We start from the raw sequence: 10,539 nt of genomic DNA, 5'->3' as shown, positions 1-10,539 counted from the left end.
CTTCAACGTGATTTTCACATGCCAACCGTCACGAGATCACAAGTCGACCGAGATTCGGGATCGAGCATGACGAAGGCAAAAGGGAGGTTAGCATAAGCAGAAGAAAGGATGAAACAAGTGATGAACTGCAGAAGGAGAACGAGGAATTAAAGCGACAAAGAGATACTCCCCCTACCCAGAATGGGCAACCTAAAGGAGATGCACACAGTGCCCCGGGGGGGGGGGGGGGTTAATAGTGAAGAACTGGAGAAGAAAGAGATGCATGACAAACTATGCATTTTAGTAGACAAGTACGAGGAGATGGTGAAGAGGATGGGTGATTCCTTTTCCGTGGAGCAACTCCTCATGCGGACGAACCTCCCTTCCAGCAAGCCAGCGGCCTATCTATTAAACGTAAAACAGAAGGGAGGAGAGAATCTGAAGAATTACCTAACACGTTTCAATAAAGAGAGACTCACTATTGATGATCAGGATGAGAAAATCACCTTAGCCGCACTACTGGGAGGAATCAGGCCTCGAAGCCCCTTTATGGCTGAATTGGCCAGACGAACTCCATCCACATTAAGAGAGTTCAAGGATCGAGCATATGACTTTGTCAATGGCCATGAAAGCAGGAGACAAAAACAGAAAACAGAAGTCAGAACAACTCTAAAGACAAAGACAAGAAATCGAATGGGCGAAGTGTAACACCCCGTATTTTAGTGTATTTTTACTGAAGGATTATTTTTGAATGTTCAAAAATTTATCCTCTTATTTTAAAATTGGTTGGATTTTTAGTAAGTTTATTTCTATGATTTTAATTTGGGGAAAATTATTTTTATATGCTTTCCAAATATTTATTTATTGTTATGCATTTAAATTACTTTTAATATTTAAATTAATTACTGTGGGATTTAATTATTTCAATTTGACTTTACCATTACGTTTAAATTATTTTATTTAACTTATGGTTTTAAAATCATCTCCGTTGGATCATTTTTGTGACCCAAGTAATGAGGATTGGACCTCATTTCTTTTCCCTCCATTTTTCTTTCCTTCCTTTTCTTTTCTTTCTTTTCTTTTTTCTTCTTTATTTTTCCCCTCCCCGTGCGCGCAAACCAGCCCTCTCCCTCTCTCTTCCGTCCGTCACCTTCACCCAGCCCGCCGCCATCGTGCCGCCGTGCGCGACACCGCCCGGCCGACCAGCTCCCCCTCCCTCCGGCGACCTCACCCCCCAAATCCCAGCCCCTACCTCGCCGTCGGTAGGCCGCACGCACCCCACGAAGCCGCGGGCCACTTTCACGCCAGCGCCGCCGTGAGCCAGCGGTGGCCTTCACCGCCCATCCCATTGTGTTCCCCTGCCGCCGGCGACCTCACCCCACCAACCTCACCTCCATTCGCGCCGCCGTTAACCACCAGTAGCCCTTCAAGCCGCGGCGTCACTTTCGCTCCAGCGCCGCCGTCGCGCCACCTTCGGCCACCATCTTCAAACCACATCATCCTCGACCTCTTGGCAACCCATTGGACCTAACCCCAGCTTCGATCCGCCACCGGTGAAGCTCCACCATCTACATTTTCGATTTGGGTATTTTGGTCTTCTACCGCCCATTCCGTTGCCACCCACGGCAAACCACCACCACCATTGGCTTCACTGACCTCCCTAGGCCCTACCCTATCAATCTTGGGTCTTCGTTTGCCTCCGTTTGAAAGTTGGTATTTGTGACCCACGGCCACAGTGTATTTTACACTGTGGTGTTGCTCAAACGTCGCCTTTTTCAACTTCGTGATCCTTCGAAAATTGTTATATTGTACTGTAAGTATTTTCCTTAAAGAACCTTCGTGATTTAAATATATTTTTGCACTAACACATATTATCTGTGAATTGGTTTGTTTTGCCGGACTGAGTCCGATGAGTTTCGGGGGTCGGATGGATTGTGGACGGAGTTGTTGTGTGTTTGTTTGCATTGTGAATTGTGGTTGTTGGTTGTTGGTTATGGTTTGTTCATGTACATCGCATATTGCACGCATGATCATGTTTGTAAAGAAAACTGAATTTTCGCATGATTGCATACATGTTCATGTGTTTATTGAAAATTAGATTCTCATGTGAGTAAAAGGAAAAGGAACTGTAGGGATGGTGGTAAGCAGGGATGGTGGTAGAGTCCCGCCTGCGATTCCCGCCTACGGTGCACGCGATAGGGATGATGGTAAGCAGGGATGGTGGTTGTGTCCCGCCTGTGATTCCCGCCTACGGTGCACGCGGTAGGGATGGTGGTAAGCAGGGACGGTGGTAGAGTCCCGCCTGCGATTCCCGCCTACAGTGTCCGATAAATGGGTTGTTTGTGTGAATAATTTTCTGGGAAAATGTTTTACGGATATTTTGGGCCAAAATGGAATTTTTGGCGTGTGTTGGAAATAATCATTTTTCTGGAAAAAATGGTATTTTATGACTAAATGTATTTTGACATATTGTTGGTTGCATTAATGTATTTTTATCCCAAGAGTTGTTTGGTTTATACTTACCTGTGGTACCATTTTATGGTATCGCAGATTTTGATGCAGATGATGATGACGAGCCTTAGCTTGGCTCCGTTGGAGGAGTGATCTGGGATTGCTTCTGTTTAGTGAGTTATTTTTTTATCAATTTATGTATTTACCTTTTGTATTATATTTGGGATGACTGTATATTTTTAAAGATAAATTGTGTTGAATATTTGTATTTAAATTTCTGGTACTTAGTTGACTTATTTATATTATCCGCTACGACTTTTATTGTGCACCTTTGCATGTTGCACACACACTTGAGCACATTTCGTTGGGATGCTTGACCGTGTTGTCATCATCCTGACGTCACGATTCCCTTGTTTTTTGTATGTGGGAGTCGGGGCGTCACACGAAAACACCCTGATGATAGACGAGACCGATATACCAACCACCAAGATCATGGGCACCGACTTGTGCATAACATCCACAATGTACAGGAAAATGATAGAAACCCGAGAAGGGAAGAATTTGCGCCTGACAAAGGCCAACGCCATTGCACATACCACCAAAGCTACTCCCATTGGATCAAAGATTGCATCACCCTAAAGAGGGAGGAAAATCGAAAAAGAATGTTGGTTGAATGGCTATTCCCATTGAAGCAATGACTGGAAGTGGGGAGTTGCAAAGAATGTTGGCTGATTACATGAAGCCACATAAGGAGGAAAATCGAGAAAGACGAGACAAGCCCTAACCGCCAAAAACAGGAAGATCAAATAAGATATAATTCTCCGCTACCCAGGAGAGACCATGCATAGGCCCCCTGGGCGAAATCTGCACTATAGCAAGCGGATTTGCTGGCAACGACGCCATTGCATCCGGTAGAAAGGCCCACACACGCAGAGCAAGATATCACGAGGTATACATGGCTGATCGGCCACGTAAGTACCCTAAGGTGGAAATGACCCCGACCATCTCATTCGGGGACGAGGATTGCGAAGGGGTTATATACCCCCATGATGACGCCTTGGTTGTTACACTAATGATAGCCAACTACACGATCAGACGAGTCTTGGTCGACAATGGAAGCTCTGCTGACATCCTCTTTTGAGATGCGCTTGTTTGGATGGGATCCCAACCAACAAATTGCGATTATCTCGCTCTCTGCTGAAAGGTTTCTCATGAGAAGCTGTTCAATCCGTCGCAAGACAAGGCGCCCACACAGTCACCAGCATGACAAGGTGCCCACATAGTCACCAACATGACTGACTTTTTAGTGGTCAAGGCTCCGTTGTCTTATAATGCCATATTGGGATGCCCAACCCTAAATAACTTAAAGGTGATCACCTCCACATACCACCTTAAAATGAAATTCCCAACAGAAGCGGGAGTAGGCGAAGTTCGAGGTGAGAAGATATTGGCTCAAGAATGTTATGTCCAGGAACTGAAAACGGGAGCACTGACGGTATGCTCAATAGACAATTTGTAAGAACAGCTACCGCCACTGCCACCGCTTTAGCTGGAAAAAGGGCAAGACATGGAAACTAGGAATGAAAGAAGTCTGTCACATGCCGAAGCAAACGAGCCCTTACAGGTATTGAAGCTACATCCAGAACGCCAAGTCACCACCACAAGGGTTGGCTCCAAGCTCTCTCCAAAGTATCAGGAAGCCTTGGAACAACTGTTGAGTGAGCATAGGGATGTATTTGCCTGGAGGCATGAAGAAATTCCTGGGATCGATAATTCAATTATAGAGCATAACCTCTGCGTTGATCTAGAAGCCAAGAAAGTACGATAGAAGAGGAGGTCGTTCAGCGCTGAGAAATGCATGACCATAGCAGAGGAAATTGATAGACTCCTGGAGGCGGGCTTCATACAGAAGGCACACTGCCCAAAATGGCTCTCCAATGTGGTACTGGTCAAAAAAGCCAATGGCAAGTGGAGGATGTGCGTAGACTTCACCGTCCTCAATAAAGCTTGCCCCAAGGATAGTTTTCCACTACCTCGAATTGATGTCATCACGGATGCTACAGCCTGACACCAATTTTTGAGTTTTATGGACGCCTACTCTGGGTACAATCAGATCAGGATGAACAAGGCGGATGAGGAAAAGTTGACGTTCATAACCGACAGAGGATTATACTGCTATCGGGTAATGCCTTTTGGGCTGAAGAATGCTGGAGCAACATATCAAAGGCAGGTGAACCGGATGTTGAAGCGCCAAATTGGGAAGACTATGGAGGTATACGTAGACGATTTATTTGTGAAAAGTAAGGACGCAGCACAACACCTAACTGATCTTAGGGAGTCCTTCGCGATATTGCGAAAGTAAAAAATGAAACTGACACTGAGAATGTAGAAGCAATCTTAAGAATGGCGCCACCTCGAAACATCAACGATACTCAACGCCTAGCAAGGAGAGTAGCGGCTTTAAATAGGTTTGTGTCCCAGTCCATGGATAAATATCTCCCATTTTTCTCAGTTCTAAAAAAGGTCCAAGCCCACTCGGGATTTACTCCGTCCACTCCGTCTAAATTATATATTTATATATATAAATATATAACAAGTTTTATTAATAAACCATCTTGGTTTTATATGAAGTTTTGGTTTTAATGAGGCAGACAACTATATATAAGTTATAAGATTTACGTAAAGTTTAACACAATTAGTTTTTGTTATATATATATATATATATATCTTGATTTTGTTATTTTGTGATACTAATATGCAGTATATCTTTACTTTTCCAATTGTACTAATAACGACCAATATGGCGATTATACTAAATGATGAGGATTTAGGTACCTTAGTAAAAAAAAAAAAAAACATTTTGTTTTGTTTTTATTACTAATAGAAAAAACGCATTTTGTCTCTTTTCATTATTCATAACTTGGAAGGAAAAAAAATTGGAGACAAGCATAAATTGAGGGCTTCTTCATTGACATTATCTTGAATCAATTGGAGACTTCTAATGGGCAAAATTTTTCTTCTTATCCTACTGAGAAAACACTCGGTATTTCAGTAGATTTCTAGTGTTTTTAGTTGCATATGTAGAATTGTTTTGTACTGTAGATTTGGGCAGACCTGAGGGAGAGTAGTGGCCATGGGAGTTCGTGAGGATTGGAAGGCAATAGATATACTGAGTCTTGACCAAAAGGAATTGGCAAAGAGAAGAGCTTGAGAATAATGAATCATGATGGCGAGAAAGAAAGGGCCGAGGGAGTAGAGGGAGAATAAATTCTCAATTTTCTTTTATAAAAACGTAAGTAAAAAAAGAAAAAGAGAGATTGAGGAAAAATAATGAAGCCTTATAAAAATATAAGTCCTTTTTTGTATTCAAAATTCATCTTATCTCATCATTATAATTTTTTAAAATTTTCACATAAAATATAATAAACAATTCAAAATTTTCAAATTTAAAAATAATAATAATATTTTATTTAATTTATCTAAAATCGTGTCAATTCATTTATGAATCAAACAAGACGTAGAGGAATAACGGTTTGAATAATGGTATAGATTAGGAGATATGTCGTCCGTTCTTTAAATCATTTATTAAAAAAGGATAGATTAGGAGGTATGTGGTCCATGCCTTCTTGCTTTGTGACAAATGAACATAGGGTTTAGACTTTAGAGGTCCTTCTTTTCCTCATTTATGGTAGCTAGCACGGGGTTAATTAAATTCACGATATCTTGAAAAACACGAAACCAAAACAGCTCCAAAAGGATGCTTTGTTGATAATATGTATTTTTCAATCGTTTTCCTACAATTTCTTCTCACTTTTTGTTAGCATAATAAAAAAACCTTAGGTCCATCCCCTTCCATCCGCCTATATATAACCGCCACATGTGCCTTCACTTGTTTGGCCATCTGTCTACACTTTACGGCCACCATTTTCGAATATCCCTTTCAATCGGTGACTGTGGCCTACTTGTCTTGATGGTTTTGTGCCTCCTTCTACAAGGTAGTTTTCTATCCTTCCGTTTTTGGCAAGTGGTTATTTGTCCATATTTTCTTTATTAAGGAAATGGAAAATGAGAACTTGGTAGATTTCTTGAAACAATCAAATTTCATATATCATTGATTATTGTGGACTTTTGGCAATACTATCGCAGTTAGGACAGCTACCCGCACCCGAAGACAGGGTGGGTCACACACCGCTCTTTTTTCTTAACGAAGCCTTACAAAAATAAGAGGATATATTAGGAAGCATGTGGTCCATGTCTTCTTGCTTTTTTGGAAAATGAACATAGGGTCTAGAGGTCCTTCTTTTCCTCATATATGGTAGGGCTGCTGTAACGTATCGCTCCTTCCTTTTGATGTACATTTTTTCTTTTTAATGTAAGGCTTATTCTTTTTGACGTAAGCAAGAATCTTTAATATATTATGTGATTTAAATAATGATGAAATCTTTAAATTAATTTAATGATTTTATTCTCTTAAATATGTTAAGTAAGACTTTATCATTTTATTAATGATGAATGAATATTATTTTATAAACTATAGTTAGTTTAAAAAATATTCTATCTGAATTCCTCTTAAAACTTTTAATTAAGTTAATGTTTACACATTTTCAAATCAGTGTTTTAATTCCCCACCGTTAGATCATTACGTAGATCCCAGACGTTGAGTTTTAGAATAAAGCCCCAGTCCCTCTCTCTTTCTCCCTCACATTTCCCCCGGCTCTCTCTCTCTCCTCCCTCTCCTTCAGCGTACGTCATACGCAGCTCTCCCTAATGCCCGATTCCTCCATTGCCTAGCTCGGCGCCGCCGTGCGCGGATGAGCCTCACCGCCCCTTCCACCGGAACAAGTGTAAGAATGCGCAGCAGAAGCATGACTGGGGAATGTCACAAAGTGACATGGTTACCAGCAGTCATGCTTCTGATAAGTGAGAAGTTAGCGTAGGAATGGCGTAGCGGGATCGTGATGAGATGTCACGTTGTGATAAGAGTACGTGAGAAACTGTACTCATGATGAGTTAGGAGTTGGCGTAGAAATGACGTAGCGGGATGTCAGGTGACATGACAAGGTCACGGTATAGTTTGGGAGTAGTCTCGAGCTATATGACGTGACATAAGGTGTGGTTGTGAACGGAGTCTTGTCATGTTAAATGTTGGGATGAACTATCAAAAGGGATGGGTAGTATGAAGAGTCATGCTAGCTAGGTTAAGAGAAGATTGGTATCGGAGTATGGTGCTTGTTACACAAGCAGGTGATCAACATGTTATATGTTCGTCTTAAGTGATAAGGGGGTAAGGTACATGTGTAATCTGGTTAGACACATGTGCCGGACGGATTCACCATATGTAATAGGTAATCTGTCCTAAATATAGTTACACGGTGCTTAACCCTCAGAGTTGGCTTAGAGCCGTGTGACTTGTATGGATGGGAATGAGGATTTAGTGTGGGCTAAAGTGCATGAAGGTAGTGACGGGTGTATTGTTAGAATTGGGATGCGTGATTCCGTCGGTCAGATTCATGCATTGGAATGTGGTTAACAGGAAAAGGAAGACGAATGTTTTAGTGTCTTAATCCTAAGGTGAACCACGGGTTCACTTTAGTGATGAGCACTTGAGGCAAGAACGTCGAGTTGGGAAGAGATAGTGACCGTAAGTGGTTCCCAATGGTGTTAGCATGGTAAAGGGCACGTAAGAGCATGAGATAGAAGGAGAATGTTCTAAGTGAAGTGCAGTTCTAATTATAGTTTAATTTGCTTATGCATTAGATAGAGAATGACGTGAAGGTTATGTGTATGCATGTAGGTTGCCATCTGACACACACATGAATGGACTGCATGAATGGACTCCATGATATGAAAGTAGCATGGAGTCCAGGTAAGTATTGTGTTCATACTCTTTTAGAGTTTTCTAAAATATACGAAAAAGAAAACGAAATGCTTTTCTTCTAAGATGTTTTATGAAAAGACACGAAAGACGCGTTACAAAAGGAAATGCTAGGAAAGACGCTCTTCCCCAGTGCTGCCCCCTGACGGAAAAAGGATTCCCAACCCGTGGCCATGGGCGGAGTCCAGGTCCAAAGGAAGACCGCTAACCCTAACACAAGGGGCGTAACAGTTTGTACTGGCCAATGAAAGTAATAAGAATGAATGTATGAATGCATCTCACTCTTGAAGAAGTGAAGGCACTGACGAGGGAAACGTTTTACGAAAAGAAAGTCCATTTTTTAAAGAAAAATCTCGTCCAGTGAAGTTTTCAAAAGAACACACGTATACATGTATGCATGTACGTATAGTATGTATTGAACGATGAATGTATGAATGAAAACCTATGTTATTATATTTTAACTGTATGAAATAATGCTTATGAGTCATTGACTCATTTTAGTTTTTATGCATGCCCCTCCCCCCACAAGAACTGAATGAGAAGTACGCGTCAGGATGAACACAGCCCATGGGGAAGAGCACGAAAGTCTAGACATGAGTTTTAATTGTATGAGAGACCTTTTTATTTAGAGATAAATGTTTTCCGCTATAAACTTCTTTTATTCTCAAAGCACATATTATTTTATAAACGTAGAGTCTTGCATCCTGGGTATGGAAGTAAAAAGTTTTAAATCGAATGGTAATTCCCGTTGTCTTTTCTAAAATCATTTTGTAAAAAGTTCCACCACAAGGATGGTGTTACATAGTGGTATCAGAGCAAAGCCCAGGTTATGCTAGACTCTATAACATTATTTTCAAAATAAAAGAGAGAAAACCATTTTCTTAGGAGAAAACTTTTTCTAAAGAAAGAAAATTTTTCCAAAGAAAGAAAACTTTTGAGAAGAGAAACTGCAAGTGAAGGAAGAACCTAGACTAACGTCTTCCCAATGCATGTCTCGTCCTGCAGTAAGTACATGAAAGTATTTTACTCTTATGCTATGATATTTTCAAAGTATGACTTAATGAACGCATGCATGTTAGATTGGCAACTAGGAAGAGGTAGTAATGCTAAGTGCATAGAATGTAAGAGGTATTAGAGACTAAACGTAGTTAGAGGATAAGGAATGGACGATGGAACGTTAGAAATTAGCAAGCAACCATTGCTACGCTTGCTAATTAAGGAACGGACTACAAACGTTAGAAAGACTGCAATAGTTAAGGAATGCATGAACGACTACAGACTAAGCTAGGACCGAACTGAGAAGACAAGCTGGCAACTTCAACCTTGCAGGCAAGAATCTTATCATGGAAGGTACGAGGGCTATGTGATGGATGGCACAAGCCTTTCGAGCTGATTTTAAGCATGCTGACGAAGGAACGACGAGACGTTAGGGCAAGGTTCGTACGAGATTTGAATAATCTAGACGTGCACAAAGGCACGTGAAGATAACGCGAGGGCTCGTTCGTACTCCCCATTGTAAGGATGGGCAATTTCTTAGGACATTGCACAAATTCCTAGAACGCTAAGCAAAATTCCTAGAACCTTAAGTAAATGTCGAGGACAAAATTTATTTAAGGTGGGGAGAATGTAACATCCTGCTCCTTTCTTCTAACGTACGTTTTTTCTTTCTGACATAAGGCTTCTTCTTTCTAACGTAAGCAAGTTCCGAGGACGGAAATTATGCAACAGCCTGCCCTTCCCTCTAGTAACTGTGAGCCTCGTTATGCGTGTCAAGCCCCGATGTCGTGTTTTCAAATATACTATGTGATTTCTAACGTACGCCCAGTGTTTTAAATGTGCTGAAAATATTTATATGAGGTATTTCTACTGTTATTGAACTAAGCTTGATTTTAAATAAGACAATTATAATATTTTCGAAGAGCTCAAAAAATATTATAATTTTCAGAAATCATTTTAATATTAATTATTAAAATGATTCCAGTTATTTAAAATATTATGTGATTTAAATAATGATGAAATCTTTAAATTAATTTAATGATTTTATTCTCTTAAATATGTTAAGTAAGACTTAATCATTTTATTAATGATGAAGGAATATTATTTTATAAACTAATGTTAGTTTAAATAATATTCTACCTTAATTCCTCTTAGTGCTTTTAATTAAGTTAATATTTACACATTTTCAAATAAGTGTTTTAATTCCCCACCGTTAGATCGTTGTGTAGATCCCCAGA

Source organism: Juglans microcarpa x Juglans regia, chromosome 4S (genome assembly GCF_004785595.1).
Source record: "Juglans microcarpa x Juglans regia isolate MS1-56 chromosome 4S, Jm3101_v1.0, whole genome shotgun sequence".
Lineage (NCBI taxonomy): Eukaryota > Viridiplantae > Streptophyta > Magnoliopsida > Fagales > Juglandaceae > Juglans > Juglans microcarpa x Juglans regia.
Note: the sequence above shows the minus strand (reverse complement) of the source record.